The 24,342-nt window shown below is 48.9% G+C and overlaps 1 long non-coding RNA gene across 1 annotated transcript; it reads right to left on the bottom strand.

Moving 5' to 3' along the window:
- Positions 1–20,533, bottom strand: LOC113253398 (uncharacterized). Its single transcript, XR_003315392.4, has 5 exons — positions 12,927–20,533; positions 12,302–12,356; positions 11,943–12,012; positions 10,956–11,062; positions 1–384 (listed from the first exon to the last, which is right to left on the bottom strand). It is a non-coding gene; the product is annotated as an uncharacterized LOC113253398 (long non-coding RNA).
- Between the last annotated feature and the right edge of the window lie 3,809 nt (positions 20,534–24,342).

Here is a 24,342-nt window from a genome sequence, read left to right as displayed (position 1 = left end):
AGGTATTTACATATTTATTTGTTGTTTCATCAGTGCACATAAGGATTCGCCATAGCGTCCAGGCACCCTCTCTTCCTGTTCAAGTCCAAAACCCACCTTTTCATTTTCTTTCTTGTTCACTAACACCAAATACACTGTTCGTAGTTAATTTCATATTCCCCACCGTGAGAAAAGGTGGCAATGCCATTATTACTCATAAGGCCATGGCTCTTCAGAACCTATTTGTACTGAAACGGTACAGCTCTTCTTGCTTCTGCAGTCCCCTAATACTGTTGACTCATGACGTTGCATCATCCATCCCGAGGTCTGCGAACACTGGCTTCCAACGGCTCTCAAAAGCTGTTACTGTGCTCTGTTCAGGAGGACTTCACATGCTCGTCTTACCTGACGTATGCAGGAACACATGAGCCATCATTCATTTCCAGATCATGTTAAATTTGCCATTTAGAATTATATGATGTAAACCTAAAACAATACATTTTCCCACCCATGTCTTCTCTTAAACTCCTAAGGCTGTAATCACCGCATTCCTAGCAAGTGATCACTTTCATCGTTAACCAAATTGCTGTAGGTTTGGTTGAAGGGTGTCCCCCTAAGACTCGCGCCCACCTGGAACCTGTGAATGTGACCTTATTTGGAAATAAGGTTTTTGCAGATGTGAGCAAGTGAAGATAAGGTCATACTGTATCAGGGTGAGCCCTAAATCCAGTGTCCTTATAAGAAGAGGGAAACTTGGAGACACAGGGACACTCAGGGGTAATACCAGTGAAGACGGAGTAAAGACTAGAATGATACATCTAGAAGCCAAAGGACCCCAAGGGTTGTTGGCAACATAGAAACTAAGAAAGGCACTGAACAGGTTTTCACTCAGAGCCTCCAGAAGGAACCAGCCTTGCTGACACCTTGATTTCAGACTTCTGGCCTCGAGAACTGTAAGAGAATAATTTCTATTGTTTGAAAACACCAAGTTTATGGTAATTTGTTACAGCAGCCCTAGAAAAGGAATATGTCCTGCTTGCTGCAGACTGTCACCAGCGGGAAGGAAGGCAGGAGCCCGTGGGCGGAATGAGAAGAGAAACTACTTCTGCAAGGAATGCCTATCCCTTGTCCAACATGGGATAAGACTGACCTGGAAAAGCATGACACTGCATATTAGTTAGAGGTTAGAAAGGACATTGATGAGAAAAGCCCGTAGGCATTCTGGAACAGTGGTCTCAAATCCACTGCCACCCCAGAGGACTTTCTGCCCTGTGACACAGAGCCTTCTGAACACACAGCGTGATTTCCCTGGAGGCTGGGGTGGGGACACGGGGATAAAGGATGCCTGCCACCAGACCCATGACCCTCAAGTGTCACACACCAGCAGCAGGGGCACCATGATCTGATTGCCTATAAGGGTGAGAGCTGATGGGCAGACCTGTAGACATGGCTCAAGCCCAAGGCTCAGCAGTGGACCCTCAGTAGCCTAGACCCCCAAACTCACCCTGCATCCATAAGAGCCACCACAAATCAGCATGTCTACACCTTTTTGGTGACCCAATCTCACACAAATCCACAAAACACGGACCACATTTGTCAGTAGGAACTATCCGCTTACCAGCCCATCCTCCCTTAGAGCCCAGGGATGACTCTGTAGGTGTGAGTCTTGGAGCTTTTTGGGGACATCTAGTCCACCCCATGCATGGGGTAGAGGGTCAGAGAGTTTTTAGGGGAGAAACAGGTTCTGGGACACTTAAAGTGTCCAGGCTGTGGGCGGTGTACCCAGCTGATCTAACGCATGTGAAGGAATTTAGGAAATTCTGATGAAGGTACTCCAGAGCAGGGGGCTTCCTGGAGCTCAAATATGGGACAGGATCCTATCTGTGAGGGTCTGACAAGCACTCCCTCCCTGACCAAACTTCCATCAGCCTCCTTCAGTCAGAGTGAGGAACTTACTCTGTTGTTTTTCCAAATAGACAGATGTGATGAGTTGGGGGAGGGGGAGCACATCCCAAAATAAAGGCAAAGAAACAAATCTACAAAGGTAAGAATTTGCTAAGTTAGTTGTCGAAATGGCAACCTGGTGCGGCTGTAACAGAGGAGGCTGATATGGGAAAAATAGAAAGCACGACTGGAAAGTTAGGGAGGAATTTGAAATTAGAGTTTCAGTCTGTCAGCAAGGAGGAAGTCGCGGGGGCTCGGAAAGAGGAGAAACGTGACCAGAATCAACTCTTCAGTAGGGTGCATGGTGCCTAGAGATGGGACGAAGACCATTGCAGAGGCCGAGGAGCAAGAACCAGGGTCTAAATTAGGACAGAGCAGTGGGATTGGAGAGGTGATGGTTGTTTGATGCCTGGAAGAGTCCAGCAGGACTGACTATGAAGACAAGGAAGGGTCTGCTGTGACCCCGTAAGGATCTAGCCTCACAGTTGCCATGAGGACAAAAGTTACTCATCGTATGGATGGGGCTATTCTGTTCCTCACGGCTCCTGTCTGTCTTCTCAGGTGGTGGGTGAAAGGAGTTTTCCTTTCTGCATTTTAAAGATAGGGAAACTGAGGTTCAGCAAATCATGACTTGCCCAAGAGACACTGGAGAATTGGATCCCTTGCAGCGCAATCTGAGTAGAAATGTAGGCACAGGGCCCTGGAGCTGTTATGTCTCTTTGAATGTGGCGAACTCACCTCACCTATGTGCACAGGGTTGGGGGCGGTGGGGCGGGAGATGAGGGGATGCGTGCCTGTGTGTGTGTGTGTGTGTGTGTGTGTGTGTGCACACGTGTGCGCACGCAGTCCGTGGGCATGTGGGTGAGGAGGGTAGCACGTGCGCCAGCTGGATTTCTCTCTCAGGAGGTGGTGATGGGCACCAGTGCTCTCTGGATGGCTTCCTCTTCCCAAATAAACAATCATATGACACAATGTCTGAAAGCCCAGAAGATTTCCTGTCTCCACTGGCCCAGTGCCCTGCCTGCTGCAAACCCCGAGCTGGTGAAGCTATCTCCAGCCCTCCACTTCCCTCCACCCTAAGTTCTCTAGCTCCAGGACCCAGGGAATGCCATGAGCTCACTGCGCCTGGCCTGCTGGGCACCAGCTACATGAAGAGGCTGGACATTCTTCTGCCAAAGAAAACCCGGTGGCTGGGCCAGCAACCTGGCCTCCCCCAACAGGCTGGCTCTGCCACACTACCCACCTCAAGTCTCCATCCCTCCCAGGGGTCTGCTACTTCCATCAGGGTCCACCTGAGAGACCCCAAATAGGCTCCACATTACAGAAATGAGGCCATATTTCCCAGGGACCATTAGCTTCTCTCCACGTTGCAAAAAAGCCAGCAACAGTGCAGGCAGTGAAAGGGAGCTAGCGGTTTCTAACCTACAGAATCCATTCATCCTTTGAGGTCCAGTTGATTCGCTGTCCTCTCTGTGACTTCTCACCCAAGTCCCACCCCAAGAGTGCTAGCCAACAGCTCCTCTGTGCTCCCCGAGCAAATGTGTGCCGGGTGATTGCAGTCCTTTGCTGCCCAGGAAGCAAATACGTTCCATCTTTTGTTCTAGGTCTGATTGATGGGTAGTGATGGCTTGGTTGCTGTGTCAGGAAGGATACTGAGGCGATATTCAGACACAAGGGGACTCTTGCCGTCACCAGTTAGGGAAGGCAGTTGGGTGGGTAGTAGCCAGATAGCCTACAGCTATGCCTTCCAACCCCAACTGCCACGCTGCCCTGCCCTTCGTCACCTCGACTGTCCTTAATCACCATTCAAGCAATTTGGGGACAGAAGTCCATTTGCTCCTCTTTGCATCTCCAGTTCCTAGCGTGGTGCCTGGCACTCAGTAGGTGCTCAAGAAATATTTTTGCCGAATGAATGATTCGTTAAAAGAGTCCATAATCCTTCCCATTGAGTGGACAAGCAGATGCACCCACCCTGGCTCTCAACAAGTGGGAACCATGCAAGCTCAACATGCCCTTGAGCCCTCAGGGAGACCACTCCTCTGGCCATCCACCTTCTCTCCTGTAACCTTATTCTTGATGACATTGTGTCCACTGGCTTTATTCATATGTCTTGAGGTCCGGGATGGTAGCTTCCACTTTAACCTACGCTGGACCTAGCATGGGGCAGCCATAGGCATTTAGCAATTCCCGGTTAAAGAAATGAGTGGATCTTCTTCCTCCTCTCTGCCTGCCATTTACTCTTCTGTTGTGTAAACACCATCGTGTTCGGTTTAATACCTGGTAGTCAATATATTGCCATGTTACATAAATGTACTTAATTTCCTCTTATCAAGCAGTGACCATCTTAATTGCATTTATAAGTATTACCAGAGTCATAGAATTGGAAGTTGGAATACGCCATACAGTTTAAAACACTCGCGTTAAAGGCAAGGAATTGGAGACGGCAATTACCGACAGAGTTGCTATCTCTTTTCTTTGCCTTTTTCATTCACTCGCTCAATACTAATTTGTTAGAATTAATAGTTTTAATGGAAACAATTTAGTAATTTTTAGAAGAACACAAAGTAAGCCGTACTTCTTAATGTTTTGCGATCTCTTTTATATTTCTATGAGCTTTTCAAGAAAACCAACTTTAAATGAAGGTAGAATCAACAAGGCCACCCACCAGGTTCACTTTGAATCCCTCCTCAAACCATACACAGCCCTTCCACACAAATTCACCAACAACCCAATGTACGTCTCAACCAAGTAGCACCGGTTACTGAAAAAAGAGAAGACACAGCTCATGCTCTCCGAATACTTCTCTCCGCAATTATCTAGAGCTTTAACTGTTGTCTGCAGACTTTCAAAACTACAATAGCTTCTCATTTTTGTGGTATGCCACACAAGCAGGTTTCTAGAAATGTAAAGCTTAATTCTCTTGTCATTAGAACTTAAAACATATACATATTATTATTACATTGGAAAGAAAACTTTCTAAAACATATCGCATACATATTTTTATTTTATTTGTTTTTTAAGATTGATGTATTTATTTTAAAGAGAAAGGGGGGGTAGAAGGAGAGGGAGAGAGAGAATCTCAAGCAGGTGCCACCTTCAGTGCAGAGGGCCCAACAAGGGGCTCGATCTTACGACCCCAAGATCATGACCCGAGCCGAAACCAAGAGTCGGATACTCAGCCACCCCGGCACCCCTTGCATACATGTTTTTAAAACAAAAAATGCTTGCTGTAACGCCACCTGCTCTTAAGGACTGCAAGCCAGGCCTCTTCCTGAACATTCATGGGCTCAGCTGCAAAGCCCTCGTGGGCTCAAGGTTCACTGAGGTGTGAGGGGCTCTACCACACTGAATGGCCCTGGAAAGCCATGGATTTCTAGTTCTTCTGTATAATTTTGGAAGTACTTCTGCCTCCATTCTTACTATGAACTGTCAGTTGCCATTTCTTCATTTTGCTGGTCTTCTTGCTTCTTTCTGCTCATGCTCTTGGGGCTCAAGAGGGCTGCTCTGCGTACACCCTTGGTTCTTGTTTCCCTCGTGCTTTGCTGCCCCTCCTTCCTTTTAGGCGGGTCTTTACTGGATCTTCCTCCAGGATCTGTGCCATTACCTAAGACCCCACACTCAGAAGGGCCCGCACTTGGTTCACTGCTCTGCCATTGCTGTCTTGAACTCTTAATAATTTTATCTATAATTTGCGTGTTTTACGTGAAGACCAATGGGACAAGGGAGCATGGTCACAAGAGAGGAGATACGTCGAATGTGTGTGTCTTTGCCCTTTGCCACGCATGCAGTGTTAGCTATGCCCGCTCTGTGGCTCCATGATGCCCTCACCTTGTCCGGCCTTTGAGTCTGGCTGAACTCCCACGCATTGTGGGCCCACAGGAGTTCCGTGCTCACATCCCGTGTCCACATGGCTATAGCTGAGTGAGCCGGACCTTGATGGCCCAAGGGGCCACTCCTTCTGTTCAAACCAGGACTTGCTTCAAATCCGGAAGGATGACAATGGCATTTCTAGGAACCACAAGGGACCAAGGAGCCCTATCATATCCTTTCTTTCCTTACGTTACTTCTCTGTATTAGCCAGCCACTTATGACGTAAATGATGACATAAAAAGAAAGGAAAAAAAAACAAAACAGCAACCCAAGTTCCTTTTCCTTAAAGTCTTCTCTTCTTTCCTCACCAACCAGTAAACCAAAGGTAGAGGTCGGTGTGCCTTTCCAAAAGTGAAATCAACATGGTTGATTTATTTTTATTTATTTTCATTTTTTTAAAGATTTTTATTTATTTATTTGACAGAGAGACAGCCAGCGAGAGAGGGAACACAAATGGGGAGTGGGAGAGGAAGAAGCGGGCTCCCAGTGGAGCCGGGAGCCCGAAGTGGGGCTCGATCCCAGGACGCTGGGATCACGACCTGAGCCGAACGCAGACGCTTAACGACTGAGCCACCCAGGCGCCCTGATTTAGTTTTATCCAGCATTTCCTGTTGGTGGTAAGAATGAAATATACGTGTATGTATAGGATATGAAATATGACTCACGTAATTTTGGTGATTCTGCATAGGAGCTCATGTTTTTACACTTTCATTTAAACTGCCCTTGCTGGGACGCCTGGGTGGCTCAGTCAGTTTAAGCATCTGCCTTCAGCTCAGGTCATGATCCCAGGGTCCTGGGGTCGAGTCCTGCATCGGGCTCCTTGCTCAGTGGGGAGCCTGCTTCTCCCTCTGCCTGTTGCTCCCCCTGCTTGTGCTCTCTCTCTCTCTCTCTGACAAATAAATAAATAAAATCTTTAAAAATATAAAATAATTTAAAAACTGCCTTTGCTTATTCACAACAGCCAAAAGCATCTGTCGGTGCATGAATGAACATTTCTAGTCTTATCAAACTCATAGAAACTGTGGTGCCTGTGTGTCTCAGTCGGCTAAGGGTCTGATTTGGTCTCAACTTGTGTCATGATCTCGGAGTCGTGGGATCGAGCCCTGAGTAGAATCCCCCCATCAAGCCACCCCCCATCGAGACGCCCCCGCCCCATCAAGCCCTGCGTTGGGCTCCGTGCTCAGTGGGGAGTCTGCCTAAGATTTTCTCTCTCCTTCTGCCCCTCCCACCCCACGCTTCTTCTCTCCCTCTTTTTCTAAAATAAATAAATAAATCTTTTAAAATAAACAAAACTCATAGAAACAGAAAGTAGGATGGTGATTGTCGGGGGCTGCAGGCAGGGCAGAGTGGGGAGTTAGTGTTTAATGGGAACAGAGCTTCAGTTTTGCAAGATGAAGAAAATGGGTGGTGGATGGCGGTGACAGTTGTACAACAGTGTGAATGTACTTACTGTCACTGAAACGTGCTCTTAAAAATGGTTAAGACGGTTAAGGTTTACGTTGTGTATATTTTACTGCAACTTAAAAAGAGCAAATATATGGGGGCGTCTGGGTGGCTCAGTCGGTTAAGAGTCTGACTCTTGATTTTGGCTCAGGTCATGATTTCAGGGTCATGAGATCGAGCCCTGCTTCAGGCTCTGCACTCAGCTTGGAGGCTGCTTGAGATTCTCTTTCGCGCTCTCCCTGCGCCCCTCCCCCACTTGCTCTCTAAATAAATAAATAAAAATCTTCTTAAATTTTTAAAAAATAAAAATAGTAAATGAACGAACGAATGAATGAATATACAGGTGGCACAATGTAAAGATGAATGGCAAAATTCATGCAAATAATTTAAATGTTTGATTTTTCCTTATTTCTAATATTAAATAGAAAAAGAATTTTAAAAACCTAAATCGAGAGGGACACCTGGGTGGCACAGTTGGTTAGATGTCTGTCTCTTGGTATCAGCTCAGGTCTGATCTCAGGGTTGTAAGATCAAGCCCCTTGTTGGGCTCTGGGTTCAGCCCGAAGTCGGCTTGCCCCTTTCCCTCTGCTCCTCCCCTCTGCTCCTCCCCCCACTTGTTGGCACTCTCTCTCTCAAATAAATAAACAAAATCTTAAAAAAAAAACAAAAACCTAACTTGAGACAGATGGCGGAAGAAAGGAAAAGCTCTGAATTTTAGTCCCTTTAAACTGTATTTCCCTCCGCTTTTTCATTTTGCACTGGGCCCTGACATTTCATAGCAGGTCCTCTGCACACTCCCCTACCAACTTCTCCCGCCCCCTTCCTTTTCTTAACCAAGAGCAGCCACATCTCTCTACTTACCTTCCTGGACACATTTCACCTCCCCCTCCTTCCTTCAGCTGACAGCCAGGCCCCCGGGGTTCTTCCTCACTCCGCTCATTCCACGCGCTATCTGCACCCACTGCCCTCTTGCACCCTGAAGCCATGGAGCTTTGCCTTGGAGCCCCCGTGGACCACTCCCTCTGTCCCCCCGCTTCTTCCTGGATTCAGTCACTGCTGAGGTGGAAGGCTCCTGAGAGATCCCATCTACTTGGGGATCTGATGCTTATTCTTCTCTCGACCCACTCCCCCCATCCCGGACTCCAATGGGTTATCCAGAAACACTTTTCTTTAAAAAGAACAGGTGGGCAACCCTAATGAGCACCCAAATATCCATCTCGGGATGAATGGATAAGCAGAGCGCTGTCTCTACAGACAATGGAAGATGATTTGGTCTTAGAAAGGAAGGACATTCTGACACGAGCTACACCATGGATGACTCTTGAAGACATTACGCTGAGTGAAGTAAGTCCAACACAAAAGGGCAAATACTGAATGATTCCACTTACAGAAGTTTCCTAGAGTTGGCAAATTCACACAGACAGAATGTAGACTGGTGGTCACCAGGGGCTGAGGGGAGGGAAGAATGGGGAGTTCGAGTGTCGCGGGCGTACAATTTCTGTTTAAGATGATGATACGTTCCGGAAATGAGTCATGGTGACAGTCTTACGACATTGGGAATGTGCTTAATGCTACTGAATTATACGTTTTGAAATGGGTAAAAGGTTACAGTTCATATTATGTATATTTTACCACAATAATTTATTTTCAACAGGTGTGAATGCTAATTCGCGCCCTCCTCTCTTTCCATCTTCCTTCTCCTCCTAGAGGTGTGTGAGTCCTGGAGAAAGCCAAGATGACTTATGTCTTCAGCTCAAGGCTGGATGGGGAGAAAGACAGAGGCAATGAAGACGAGGATGTGGCGAGCAGGGAATCGAACTTCGGAGGGGAGAGACGACTTACAGGGACCTCCCCGCTCGGGGACGGCATGAACAGCACTGCAGCCAGGGAAGGGCTGGCCCCCCAATGCCCCGGGCTCTTTCCTCCCGACTGAAGCTCTCCATGAGAGGCCGCTGTGAGGGAGAGGGCGTGCGGGTCAGCGACTGCGGCACAACGGAGTAGGGACTCTCGGGAAGGTAGACACCTAGGAGTTACTGGTTCTGCTTCTGAGGCTTCGGGATGAATAGCTAAGGATTTGTGTAAGACAAAGAGCCCAGAGCAGGCATCCCGGGAAGGAACAGCACGTACCACAGCACCAGGACGTCGCAGCTTCTGGGAAAGTGTTTCTGTGGGGGGCACGGTGGCCATCGGGCTCAGGACTGTTGCAGACACAGTGGGACATTTAAGCACCTCTAACCCCTGCCTGATGAAACTCCATCCATCGGCACGTCCCATCATTGTGACCGCACCGCACACCTGATGCGCTCCCAACAGAACCCCTATATAACTATAACCTCTAGTTCATAACTTCCTTCAGGTCTGGTTCCTTTGAGTACTTCAGGAAGAACAAAGAGCAAGGTGAACAGTGATTGAGACTGACAGTGAGCATGAGGGGTCAGGACATGGGCAGGGGGGCATCCAGACCAGAGCAGGCGCCCAGGACTCCATACTCAGATGGGCCCTATAAGTGGGGTTTTAATGCTCAGAGGGCACCATCTTGAAATTCTTGATCCTGTTATTTTTGACTTCATGTTTTGTGAATAGAGTCCTCAGGACAACGGAGACGTACTGAGGGCCTGAAGCCTCTGGTCTTCAGCAGTCCCACCTCCCACGGCCTCCTTAGGATGGGTTCTCAGCTGTCTACTCCATGCCCCCTGGCACCTCAGGCTGCACACACTTTCCCCTCCCCCAACCCCCATCACTTGACCCCTATCTCATTGGTGGTGGAGGTCACATTCTGCTTTGCCCTCCATCCCCTTCGGAGGCCAAGGCAAACTCAAGGAGGTCCAGGGTTGGGCACATGCCCCTTGGCGTCTCAGGCTAGGGCAGAGCAGTGGTCCTGGGGCTGGCAGTGCCATGACACATCAGGGGTGAGTCAGTGATGCCCCACTCCCCCCACCCCTGTCACCCCAGGGCCTTGCATTTGGCACTGGACCCACAGCTTATAGAGCCAGCTGTACACATATAATAGCGTGAACGGTGAAGATACAGAGAAAAGGATGCTTTCGGGGAAAGATCTGGCCTGGACTTGATAGGTTTTATTACATACAGAGGGAAAGCGAGCATTTTAAGAACATACCCCTTCCCAATTGTTAGCCCAAAAATAGAGAAAGATGGCTTTCTCTATAGATGTGGCTGTTACAATGAAATTAAGGTTAAAATTAAATACAATTTAAAAGTGAGTTCCTCAGTCCAAAGAGCCACATTACATGTTCTCAGGAGCCACGTGTGGCCAGTGGCTGCCATACCGGACAGCTCAGAAGAGCACATTTCTATCCTCACAGAATATTCTGTTGAGCAGCATTATATTATTCGAGCACATTCTGAGGGGCAGGCTTACTTGGGAAGTCTTCCACCCTGGCAAGACCAGAAGCCAGGTCTCTGGACTCCCAGCCCAGGGCTCTGGCCCTTGGTTCACTGATTGCACCTTTCCTGGCTGGCAAGGGCGTAAATCAGCACCCAGCACTGCTGCCCCCAGGCTCCCCACTGCACGGCCCTCACAGGCTTCCAGGCTCACCAGCACTCCCAGTGCCTCCCTTCCCAGTTCCACCAGGTGCAGAGCCTGGTGCACAGGAGGCCCTCGGCAGACACTAGAGGAATGAATGAGTGGCCCCTGCTGAGGTGTGCCAGCTCCTGGGAAAGCCCTCTTGCCATCACACACTGCAGAAATTCGTCCTTACCAGCTCGTGGTTCTCCGGATGGTCTTGTCAATCACGCGCTGCCTGGAGTGTCATTTTCAAGGCATCTTGGAGGCTGGAAGGCGGCACCTGCAGGGTCCAAGGTGCATCTGGAAAGTGCAGGAAGAAATTCAGAAGGTGAGGGATCTGTCCTGCCCAGGACAAGGAATCAGACATTGCAGGTGTCCCCCTGTGTGACCTGGGGCAAGCACAGAACCCATCTGTGCCCTCGCTCCCCATCTGGGAAACGGAGACCCGACCCTGCCTGCTTCGCGGTGTTGTCGTAGGGTCCTGGCTAGATGTGAAGGGATCTGAAGAGTCACAGGCTCCTCGCGTGTCTGCCCTCCATCAATACAACTCCTATACCTTCTTCCTTAAAAACGCTCTCCCAACCATACCCACTCTTGAATATTCCACACTCCTTCTACCCATGGTGGCTTTTCCCATTCAGTGTCTGAACATACAGGAATCTCCATCACCCTCCAATCTCTCCTGCTTTCCACCCAGGGCAATTTTCCCAAAGGGCCCCTTTCCACCTGCTGACTCCGCCCTCACCTCTCGGCCATGTGGCCCTACCCCGTCCCACTGCAGAGCCTGTCCCCACTGACAGCACCCCAAGCTCTAAGTCCCATGCAGGAGGCCATCCTGCAAGGTCCCCTGGTGTGAGTGATGCTCTGGCCACTCCCTCCCCCATAAGCCCCTGCTCTCTGTCAACTTCCAAGACTCCCACCATCTCTCTGGTCCCTCCCTCTCAGGCTGGGGGGAGGCCCAGCCCCCTCCTTCATACCTGCCTCCACCTGCATGAACTTGAATGTGTTTCTTCATGCTCCACCCCTGCAGTGGCCTCCTCGCACTGCATGCTCTGCCCGGGTGGCTTGACCAGCTCCTGTCCTGACACCCCCAAGTCTGCCTCTGCAGCCCCAACTGATTTCTGAAGCCGAGGACCCAGATGTCTGGCCGCCTCCCAGACATTATAGTTGGAGGGCTCACCAGGATCTCAAACACAGTGTGTCCAAAAGCCAACTCGGGGTCTCCCAAAGGGTCTAAGTGAGTTCATTTTCTATGAACAAAAGAACCATATTAGACATTTTAAATTTGACACCCCCCCCCAAATCACACCCTGAAAGGATTCTACTGCAAGGGGTTTCATTGGGAGGTAACATCTCAGTGAGGCCTGATCTGACCACTCAAGACCCCTCTCTGTCCCTCCCACGACCCCCCTCTATTCTTAGAGCATTTACCAGCTTCTCACACCCTCTATGAACTAATCATTTATGACGTTTATTTTTATGGTCTCTCTTGACTAGAGTGAAGTCCATAGTGCAGGTTTGTTCACGTCTTCTACTCACTGAGGACTGTCAGCGGTCTGAACGGCGTGAGACACACAGCAGGTTTGATCCACAGCTGTGGAGTGAAAGAAAGACCTGGGGATGGGGGAGGCTCTTTTTCTGCCTCCCGCACTGACATAAACTGCATTAGGATGGACACTGGTTTCTTCTCCTCTGAATCCCGCACACGTAGCACCCTGCAAGCCACATTCCGGGCCTCGGTGAAGGTTTGGTACGGTGTGACCCAATCTAGGGGGACAATTTCTGCCAATGCCTGTTGTCTCACTGTGACAGCTTTAAAGCTTTGAACCCCATTGTGTGAAGCCAGAACAAGAGACCGCTACAGACCTGCTCCACTCTCTCCTCCTGGCTATGGTGTGGAGGGAAGAAGTTTGGTGCACAGAGACCAGATGAAGCCCCAGTTTCTGGGACCAAGTATGGAACCTCAAGGAAGACCCTTTACCTCTTCTCTCTCTTGTGCTCCCTCTCTTGCCCATTGCTCCATGGCACTGTGGGCCTGGGCCCTGCAGGCAGACCACCTGGGTTTCAAATTTGGACTCCCCGCCTTCCTAGCTGTGTGAATTTGGGCACATGGCTCACCATCTCTGTTCCCTCCACTGCAAAATGAGGATAATAAAGTGCCTACCTCATTGGGCTGTTGAGGAGGCAATGAAGTAATAGGGGTGGGGCGTGCAGAACAGCGCCCGCCACGGAGGAAGGGCTCGGCGATTGTCAGCTAGCTCCCCGCAGGTTGCAGGCGTCCCATGAAACACTGGGTGTGGAAGAACTTTGAGAGATACAGAGTCAGGGAGAGACAGACAGAGAGAGGCGGGCACATGGCTATTTTCCTAATGCTCACCAGCCCTTATTTACGTCTCTCTTGGCCTTTTCAATTTCTTTCCTCCAGAAATACCAAAAGCCAAGGGTGAGATGAAGGAAATACAGCCTTCTAAAAGATTGACGTGGCGTGAGCCTGGTGACCATTCAGACCGGGGTCTGGACATTTGCTCCTTTCTGAGACGTGATAGCTCTCCATTTAGAACTAGAAGATCCACAGTTCCTTGCTGGGCCTTCTCCTCACGACATGATGGTGGGTAGATTGCTTGGTTTCCTCACCTGTGAAATGGGATCTACAACCCCCCCCCCCCCCACCTCTAGAGGGACATGCGGTAACGTTCAAGAGGGAAGCGCTTTGTAAATTGGAAAGTACCCAACACACAGGACTCTTGGAGAAGAAAGGTCCAGGAAAACTTAGAGAAAGTGATCAGATCTTGGTCATTCCTTCATGCAGCCCCCACGCCCAGTGTCACCTCCGTGCACAATCGGTGCTCAATAAAAATGCTCCCTGGCATGCCTTGAGGTTGGGGAAGGAGAGGGGAGGGGATCCATAACCCTTGTGGGTTTCCAGCCCTAGGCTCTGACTTCTCTCAGCAGCGCGTGGGCTGCAGGGACCCTGCCAAACACGTCACCCATGAAATCACAGGGCCACCAGGAAGGCGGCCGGGGTGGGGTCCGCCGGAATGTACTAATTTTGTAAATTGCACTGTGCCATCATGCGCACACCCATGGGCGGGAGTAAGGGCAAGAAGGAAGGGAAGGGAAAGGAGACAATTTCGTGTGAGTGAAATTGCAGGTCCTGCCAGATGGCTCACAGGCCCCGGGCTGGCCCTGGGCACAACTGTGCAGTGGGAAAGTTTGTTTTCGCGGTTGTCACTCCCTCCATGTCATCATCTTTCCCTCCCCAACACACAACCCCTCCCACCTCTCACCCCTGCATCCTGATGTGCCCCACTCTTCCATGTGGGAGCCCACCTGCCTGCCCCTGAGGGAAGCCATGACCTGAGCCTTTCCCTACCCCCCTGCCTCCTGACCCACCTCCCACCCCCACCCTCCTGCTCCACGATCCAATGACTGCCGATCTGTCACCCTTTATCTCATTAACACGAATGAGTCCCCTCCAGGTAGCATAGGTCAAACTCCACCTTGTATCACCGTGCTTTGAGCCCAGATCTGCCTCCCAGGGAGAGGGAGGTTCCGTGAAGTGGGAAACTGTGTCGGACCCCCTTTGGCAGCCCGTTCAGAGCCCCGCAGTGTTGGCACTGTGGAAGGTGCTCGCGGAACACTCGGTCGTGTGCCGGGCTTCTTACCGGTTACCCGCACCTTGGACACAGGCGGTCACAGAGTCCAAGTCTCCGTAAGAGCTGAGAGGGCTGAGGAGGGTCTAAAGACCCCAAGGATGGAGGGAATGAGCGCCTGCAAGAAACTCGCTGGACCCTCCCTCCCTCAGGCAGTGTCACTGACTGACTGTCATGCTCCAGGAAAAAAAAGTCTGGTTCAGCTTGGGTGAAGGGTGTTATCACAGTTCTGCGGTAGAAGAGTTCCCAGAGGGGAAAAGCAGGAGCTGCAAGCCGTCTTGAGTGAGGAACAGGCATCGAAGACATAGGACAGCATTTCCCCTGCATTTTCCTGATCAAAGCAAACTTTTAAGTCCAGCCCTAGATGGAAGGGATGAGGGACTGGCAAATTCGCATTGCAAAGTGTTGTGCATCTTTGAATACGAACAAGTTCTAGGACCACCTTTGCAAGCAATTGGCCACACAAATTCCTATTGATTATTAGAGATGAATGGAGGGGCCCTGGGTGGCTTAGTCAGTTGAGCATCCAACTCTTGATTTCAGCTCAGGTCATGATTTCAAGGTCGCGTGAGGTCAAGCCCCGCTTCTGGCCTGCTTAATATTCTCTCTCTCTCTCTCCCTCTGCCCCTCCTGGCTCACACACTCTCATTCTCTCCCTCTCTCTCTCAAAAAAAAAAAAAAAAAAAGAGAGAGAGAGAGAGATGAATTGAAATAAAGAACTGTACCTTATTCAAATAGATGGGAAGATAAAAAATTATAAAAAATACCAATTCTCCCCAAAGTGTTGCATAAATTATTTAAATTTCCATAAAAATTCCAAGGTTGTTTTTCATTTTATTGTTGTTGTTGTATGTGACTTAATGACCTGATCCTAAAGTGCATAGGAACAAGTGAAGGAATAAGATAGATTATTAAGAAGACACCTGACAGTAGTACACCATGTAAGACAGAAGATGTATTAAGGAAAAATCAGAGAAGAAAAAGAAGATTAAAGGTAAAGATAGTGGATTGATCCAATGCTTCCACTTCTACTCCCTCTCGAAATCCCACTCTCTTTCAAGTGCCAGTAAAGTAAAAAGAAAGAATGAGAGAATGGGACAGAATCCCAGCTACAAAATTTTGGAAACTAAAAAGCAGATGAGAGAGTAATAAATAACTTAGCAACTCAGTAGATCTGAGAAAACAGAGTTCTAGGCCAATAGTGGGGAAAACCAAAAAGCAACGTGATTAAATTTTAGAAGTATCCAAAGGCCCAGGAAAGGGGAGAACCTGTTATCACTGGAAATCAGGAAGACAGGGCTAAAATAAATGGCTGAAAGTCTGTAGGGGTCACAGATTCCCAGGCTCCCTCCCAGTTGCGCACAGCAAACGCTGTCTGCCCATCCTGGCCGGAGGCGTGCAAGTTTATTCTCCCAAACAGGAGGCTCCCTGATTGGACAGAGTTGAGGGTGGGAGTCTCCTACCGAAAGCCAGAGCATTCGCAAGTTTGAAGGCACAGGAGGCTGAGACTCACAGCCCTCCTGTGCCCACCCACCCCCAGAAACCATGGAGGCCAGGCATTCACCCTCAAGACAGGAAACAATTTGGTGAGCCCCAAAAGAAAAACCTAAAGATACTGATAACTGAAAATCTCCAAGAGAAGATCTAATCTAGCCCGATTGTCTCAGGACAATCTGCATGCACATACCCAGAGCTTCCAACTGGCCTTTTTGTCTCCCTAAGTGCACAAAGATCTCCAAACCCATAAGGAAAGCCACCAACAGGAAAGAGAAAAGACAGATGAATACATGGGAAAAAAACAACTTAGAAGAAGCAAAGTTGATTTGGAGAGAAAAGCACTGATAATGTCACAATGAATATCCTCAGAGATAGAAGAGAAGATACTGAAGCCATAGGACAATGAGAGGGCCTTAGGAAAAGGAGCATTCAGAAAGCAAAACAAGTGCTCTTGAGAACTTAAAAACATCAGAGTGGGAATGAAAAATCCTGTAGAAGAACAGAAGGCAAAGTGGAGGAGAGAAGGCAAGAGAAAGGATGGACAACAGAAGAGGGAGGAAAATTAGAGACTGAGTCCAGGAGTCACAATACAGACACAGTAGGAGCTCCAGCAGGAAATGAGAGAGAGAGAGAGAGAGAGGAATCATCAAAGGGAAGTGGAAGAAAGGAAGGAGGAAGGGAAGGGAAGGGAAGGGAAGGGAAGGGAAGGGAAGGGAAGGAAAGAAGGAAGGAAGGAAGGAAGGAAGGAAGGAAGGAAGGAAGGAAGGAAGGGAGGGAGGAAGGGAGAAAGAAAGGAAGAAAGAAGAATGAAAGACAAAGAAAGTGAAAGAAAGAAAGAAAGAAAGAAAGAAAGAAAGGGAGAAGGTGAGTGTAGTAGACTGGGGAGGAGAGGAGAGGAGACAGAGAAGAGGAGGGGAAAGGAAAGGAAGGGAGGGAAGAAAGAAGAGAATCTTCCAGAATTGAAGTACTTGAATTTATAGAGTTCAAGGACTTACCAGGTGTCCAGTCCAATGGTTGAAACATCATTGGTGAAATTTTAGAACACCGTCTACGAAAAAAAGGGGGGGGCACCTGGGTGGTTCAGTAGGTTAAGCGTCTACCTTTGGCTAGGATCATGATCTCAGGATCCTGGATCGAGCTCCTCATCAGGCTCCCTGCTCAGCAGAATGTCTGCTTCTCCCTCTCCATCTCCCTCTGCCCCCTGCTCATGTGTGCACTCTCTCTCTCTCAAATAAATAAATAAACAAACAAACAAACAAATAAATAAATCTGTTTTTAAAAATCCTACAAGTTTGCAAAGATCAGAATGGCTTTGGAGTTTTCCCCAGCACTATTGGAAGCTTGAAGATAATGGTGGATGCCTTCAAAATTCTGAAGGTAAGTAGTATAGACCGAGGATTGGGTCACCGTCCAAAGTAGCAATCAGCTGGGAAGGGAGAAGAGAGGTATTTTCAGATGTGGCAGATCTCAAGACATTTACCTCCCATCTACCCCTCTCCAAGAAGCTACCAGAGGACACATGCCCCCAAACCAGGAAACAAACCAGGAATTAAAGAAGAATGGGCCGCAGGATGATGACATGTCTACCATGAAAGACAGATTACCCTGGTCAAGGATGGGCCCAGGATGATGGCTGTTGACCAGACACAGAGGCTGCGGGGCTGCACTGAAGCAGACCAGAAATCTCTAGGAAAGACTTCTCAAAAGAGGAAATTGATTGAACATCTGATGTTTATGAAGGAGAGACCAGACAACCATTGAAACCCTTGCGATCACATTCATCCACGTAAATAGAAAGCTGTGCAAACAAAACCTCAGGCTTGTTTTTACTCCCAGGAGAAACAAGAAGTTGTGTGGATAGAAAAGTCCTCAGGACTTACTACCAATTCATGTTAACCCCAAATGCGGATCTAGCCAAAATGAGGCCACAATCACACCCCACACCGAGGGGCTGGGAGAGGGAGGGAGCACAGACATCCCCAGTAGATTCATGGTTTAAACGTAATGATTAAAATTGAAAAAAAAATTACGAGGTAGCAAAAGTTTAGACATTATTTGGAGACGTGGAAATAAATACCCAAATAATCAGAGCTGAAAATGATCGTCACTAGGGAGGGAGATGTGGAGCGGAAGGACGGGGGCGGGGGGGGGGGCTGCTATGTTTCATAGCCAAGCACATAAAACCTTTTGGCTTTGTCTATGTATAACTTTGATGAGAATAAAATTTAAAAGATAAAATGGTAGAAATAATGCCGGCCCTTACCACTCTATCAGGTTGAAAAATTGGAACGTGCCATACGAGGAAAAAGGTACTTCCCAGCTAATGAGACACAGGAACAATAGCACAGGTCAGTATTTATAATCTGGTTGATATTTTGAAATGTCACCGCTCTGTCATATATGCTCAATCTTCTGGATTGTTTGTGCTTATTTAGCATAACTTGTTCCAAAATCGAGGAAACATTCATGCTACGCGCGCACACACACACACACACACACACACACACACACACGCACAGGACGATCTAAGAATAGCCAAGGCAACGAACAACTGAATAACAAACTGGCAGGGGACTTGCTTTGCCAGATATTAAGATTTTCCAGAAAACAGTATTAATTAGGTGTGCTATTGGCACAGAAGAAATAAACCAGTAGAAGCAACTAGAGGGCCCAGAGAGATATCAATACACAAATGGAACGCTAACATGTGACAAACATTGGAGACATCTGTCACACACCGTAAATAAATGCCGGTGGGATGATGGGTTATCTACACAGAAAAATGGACGTTGAATGTAATGTTGATTTTTTTTTTAAGGGAAAAGGCTAGAAAAAGAGCAAAACTTTAAGATTTAAGTTTTTATATGCTGAATGAGAGCTAGGTAAAAACAGAAGAGCAAACAAAACCTCACTCTGGGAGCCGTGTGGTTGACAGACTGGGGGACGTGGGGAGAATCCAGCTGAGGACACCCATTGGAGGCCATCACAAGGGTGAGGAGAAGAGACGATGTGCGTTTAAATAAAAGGAGGGGGATGCTAGAGAGAGGGCCTGGGTCCTGCACACATCTCTAAGGGATACTTGCTAAATCTAGGGACTGACCAGATGGGGTGACCAGAGAGAAGAGTCCAAAGACCCCCAGATACACAGCCTGCAGACGGGAACGATGCGCCAATATTAGTCGCTAATAAGTCATACTGGATGAACAACAGCTCTAGGTAGGATACAGTTATTTCCACTGTGGATATGTTTAAATCTAAGGCTGCTGCAGAACTTGCAGTGACTCAGTCGGCTAAGTGTTTGACTCTTTATTTCCGCTCAGGTCATGATCTCAGGGCCATGGGATCGAGCCCCACGTCAGGCTCCGCACTGGACGTAGCATCTGCTTAAGATTCTCCCTCTCCCTCTACCTCTCCCTGCCCCCCCCAAAAAAATAAAATGAACTCAAGAATTCAAAGGTGGGGTTGGCTAGCAAGCAGTGGTAAGTGCAGGTCTATAGTTCAAGAGAGAAGGGGAGCTGGCGAGAGGCTGAAAAAGGCCTTGGTGGATGGTGTTCGGACCCCTGCTACGTGCTGTTACCCTCTCCTCCCTTCCCGTCCCAGGCTTGTCGTCATGGACTGCGGCTACTTCCTGTTTCCTCACTGGGTGTAAATCCTGGGAAGGTGGAGGCTGTGTCTTGTTTTCTGCTGTATCCCTAGTGGCTGGCACATACTAGGTCCTTTACAAGGACCTAGCCAAAGGAAGATGAACGAGGACAGAAGCTTGGGGAGCACCAAGACCTCTAAGACAGGCAGCAAGAGAAGCCCATCAAAGGAGCCATCAAAGTAGCCATGAGAGAAAGAGAAGAACGACAGGTTGTCCATTCCCAGGAGCCAAATGGAGAGATGATGTCTAGCGTGGGGTGTGGCCAAGACGTTCCTCTCCTGGATAGGTTTTCCGTGCGCCCCATCCCAGCTCTCTCTAGAGGAGCCTCCCGGTTCATAGTCCAGGAGCCATATTACTCTCCCTCCCCATGGAGGCCGATGAGACCCAAGACGGATGCCTGACCCACAGTTGTGTCTGTGGAGGGGGGCGGAGAGAGGTTTCGAGGGAAAATGGAGGGCGAAGTCAGCACCTTGATGAGTCAAAGCCCCATGACTCTGATGAGGGAGCAGGGCCTCTGGGTCAGCAGAAGACGCTTAGAGTAGAGGGACGGGAGGCAGTCCGCATGTCAGGTAACTCTCCAGTGTCAAGCTCCAGCCTCTGCAACACCTGCTCGGACCTTAGATGGGATCCCATAAACCTCCTTTATTCCTGAACTAGTCGGAGTGGATCTCTATCTACCCACCTCCAACTACAACTGTCCTTAAACTATATCTAGTACGTAGACAACAAGCTCAAGGGAAATCAAACATCTACGGACTTGAGAAAATCTTTCACTTGACTGGGGATTGTTGACAACCCCCTGCTCATATTAAAAATATAATCTTCGGGGTGCCTGGGTGGCTCAGTCGGTTAAGCATCTGCCTTTGGCTCAGGTCATGATCTCAGGGTCCTGGGATCAAGCCTCACATCAGCCTCCCTGCTCAGCGGGAAAACTGCTTTTCCCTCTCCCTCTGTGATCTCTCTCACCCTCACTCTCTCTCAAATAAATAAGTAAAATCTTTAAATAAATAAATAGAAATAAAAATATAATCTTTTTTTTTTAATTTTTTTTTTTTTAAGATTTTATTTATTTATGTGACAGAGAGACAGCCAGCGAGAGAGGGAACACAGCAGGGGAGTGAGAGAGGAAGAAGCAGGCTCCCAGCAGAGGAGCCCGATGTGGGACTCGATCCCGGAACGCCAGGATCACGCCCTGAGCCGAAGGCAGACGCTTTAACGACTGCGCTACCCAGGCGCCCCTAAAAATATAATCTTCATTTGCACTTGGAACACCCCTGTTTAGAATTTTGAAGTTAAAAGGAAACTTAGAATTAGCCAGCCAGGGAAGGAATCAATTGCCTGCAGCCATATACCATTTAGTGGCCTAGAAAGGACTTTATTCCAGAACCCCCAAATCCCCATCCAGGGACCCTGTCATGACCGTACCCTGGTTGGCCCCCTCAAGGCTCAGGGAAACAAGGGACAATCAGCCCCTTCAGCCCTCCAAATCCAACTCTGGGAGGCAGTGCACAGACCCAGGGGCTGGTTTCTCTACCAGGAGGGTGGCCAAAATGACTTCAGGCCGGAGACGGCCACTCCACCCAAGCCCCATGCCGCAGGGGATTCTGTTTGTTGAAGTCTCATGTTCCTTTTGTGCGTTCTTTAAAAGCCACATCTGGTGCTCACCTGAGAGCCAGCACTTCTCTGCTGATTAAAAGCGACAGGATTGTGTGTGCTCGGGGTTCGGGACTCCTCTGAGAGGCACTCCCAGCCCTCCCAAACCGGCACAGGATATCCGGCCCCGCTCGGCCTCCTCCTCCATGCCAGAGAGTGCCAATCGAAACACTGCCTCCTGCCAAGACTCTAGGACCCTGCTCAGATCCAGGCCCGGGGGCAAAAGGTAGATCTCATGCCAACTTTTCCAAAGCCTGGCTCCTCCCAGGCTCTCGTCCTGGAAGTGTTCTGGCCTCTTCTTTGGAAAGGGGACATCAGTCTTGAGAAGGTTCCTGACCCTCCTCCAGCTCGTCTTGCACTCTCCAGCCCAGGAAGGCTGGTTTGCAGCGTCTGGAAAAAGCATTTGCTGGTTTGGTTGTGGTCTGCCCTAGCAGCCGAGCCAGCTCCCAGTGCCACGTCCTCCGCCGCCCGCTCCCCAAGTGCTCCGCCACTCAGGAAAGGTGACAGGGACGCCCCCTTGTAGACTTGCCTCGTGCTGTCCTTCCTCCGTTCTTTGGACTCAAAAATGTTCGTTTTTGTGGAATGAATGAAAAACAAAAGGCTTGTCTGAAATTCTTTTTCCAGCTGTCTTTATGGCCATGCTTGACGGACAAAGAAGAGCTTGAATGAAGTTTTCCTGCACAATATTTCACCGGGCTTGTGTCAGATTAGTCTGCCTTACTATGCCATTTATCTTCGCAACCTTCTGAGAAAGGAGCAGGGGAAGAAACCTCCAGTCTATTCCATATGTGGAAAAACTGCGGTCCAGAGAAGCTGCAGAGACTCACAACTGTAGGGAAAGAGCCTCTAGCGGCCCAAAGCCGGGCCAGTCTGAGGAAATCGTGCTGGTAGGGTAGACTTGTCCTGACTTCAGGGAGTAACACAACTGTGAGGCACAGGAGACACCACGGGTGGGGAATTGGGAGGGCAGAGGAACTGGTCCTTTGCAAAATTGATTTGAGTGACTCCCTATTTAAACATGTACCCCAAACTCCAAGCCTGGTACTCTTGTCCTGGTGCCCCAAGACCGGACACAAATGACCCCACTTCAGAAGGTTTCCCTAATTCCTCAGTCGCCATCAACCTTCCCATCTAAGAACGGTTCTCCCAATCCCAGTCTGAGTCACCACCTCGTTCTTTACTGTTCTCAAACGCATGGTAGCCTTCTCTCAGCTAGATTACTAGCTGCTTCTCCAAAGCAGGGATTATGCCCTAGACTTTGGAAACCCCAATCCCACTGGATTTCCTCATTGTTGCCAGATGACGGGGTCATGAGCTCCGCCCCAGGGACAGGATCAAAGAAAACAGTCATTTGGGACTTGGAGGAAAGCTTCCTTGTTTTTTGTAAAAACTGATCGGGGGAAAAAATTCAACCATCTGAAATGACTTGGTCAAGAAGTTTGGCCTCCTCTTCAAGCCACAGAAGGTGGCTGTGCTGTTAGCTTTACATATAGTCAATGGATCTGGGGTGAACCCCGGGGCAGCTGACCCAGGCTAACCCAACCCATAGGGAGATTTCTCTTATTTCTGTTCCACAGTTAGATACTGTGTTCATTGGCTAGTTCACACGTATATCATGTCTCCCCTAGACTACAAGCCCCCCTATAGGCAAGGATAGTTTACAGTTCCTTTGGACACCATAAAACAGTGTTAGACTCATAACTAACATGCTGTTCACACTAATAAACTTGAATATCCAACCAAAAGAAGAGCACATAACCCAAGCTAGAAAAATGAGAATGGACCATTTTCTAGGTGGAGAGATGAAATGCATGGCCCATGGTGCTTCCTGCCAATCAGCTGCAGGGTTGTAACCAAATGGCTTAGGCTCCCTGCAACCAGTTCGTGTGTTTATGGTTGCTGCCAGATCTCTCAGGGAGCTTCTATCTATCTCTATATCATGCACAGGGATTTCCCAGCAGCTCCCCTTCTGGAAGCTTCCATCTGTGCTAGGCCCATTACCCCACAATCACCCAGAACAGAACATGAGAAGCTCCTTCCCACCTTCACGTTCCAGCCTCATAGTCCAATTGGCACCTTCCTGGCAACACCATATTAAATGCCATGAGTTGGACCCAGAATCAGGGCACCATTTTTTTGGTCCCATCTGTGACCTTGAGCAAGTGATTTCCTCTCACTGTTTGTAAAACAAAGGAATCCACTAACTGGTCTCTGAGAGACTAGAATAGCAGATGGTGTGTTGGTTTGGTTATCGCTTGGTCGGTTTTCTTGTCTGTGTGTCTTGGCCCTGCGTGGCCATCTTTACCTGGACTGGACAAATAATTATCAGCATCAAGTACCTCCTACCTGGAGAGTGCCTACGAGCCCTGCTCCAGGGAGGCCTGAGGTGGGGAACGGCTGCCCAAAGGAGGTATGAAATGACTTTGGAGTCTCTCACCTCCCTTAGAAATTCGTGTAAATTTTGCATTCTTTTCTACCATCACTAAGTTCTTTACAATAGAAATTTTCATGCCCCAGTCTTAGAACAAAGTGGCCCTCCAGCAGAGTATTTCATGCTGAAGTTGTTCGAGCTGAAACAACTATCCACCGGCGTTTTCACCAACACCGGAGCTTCCAGGGCTAAAAATGAGTCTTTTGATCCAACCGGAACTCCCTCATCAGATACTTATCCTTTTCTGTTAAAATGCCCATTCCCTTGGAAAAAGCCTGGAAGTTGGGACAAACTAAGACAAGGATAAGGTTCTATATCTGGGTCTGGGAAGCCAGTCCCAGCAAAACGGTTCCTGCTGTTAGATAGGCGGTAGCTGGAGAGAACAGCAGAGGACTTTGGTCAACCTTAATCGAGTCAACAGAATGATTCGACTGCTCCAGATAAGGACACAGTCCTGCAGGTCCCAGTCCCAGCAGTCGCCTGGAAAGCTGGACGAACCACACCTCAGTGGGACTCGGTCTAACCTGCCACCGTATAGACAGAGGTCATGGATGGCCTCTCATGCAGACTGGGTGGAGAGGCCAGAGTAGGCCGTGGGGGGAGGGGGATACTTCCAGTTGTCACAGGGATGATTTTTTTTTCATTTGTGTAGCCCCAGAGGGCAGGACCCAGACAAGTGCTCACCTGTTTTAGCTTTGGGCCC

The sequence above is a fragment of the Ursus arctos genome, unplaced genomic scaffold (genome assembly GCF_023065955.2).
Source record: "Ursus arctos isolate Adak ecotype North America unplaced genomic scaffold, UrsArc2.0 scaffold_17, whole genome shotgun sequence".
Taxonomy (NCBI): Eukaryota; Metazoa; Chordata; class Mammalia; order Carnivora; family Ursidae; genus Ursus; species Ursus arctos.
The sequence above is the reverse complement of the archived record's forward strand: the minus strand, read 5'-3'. Positions and strand labels throughout refer to the sequence as shown.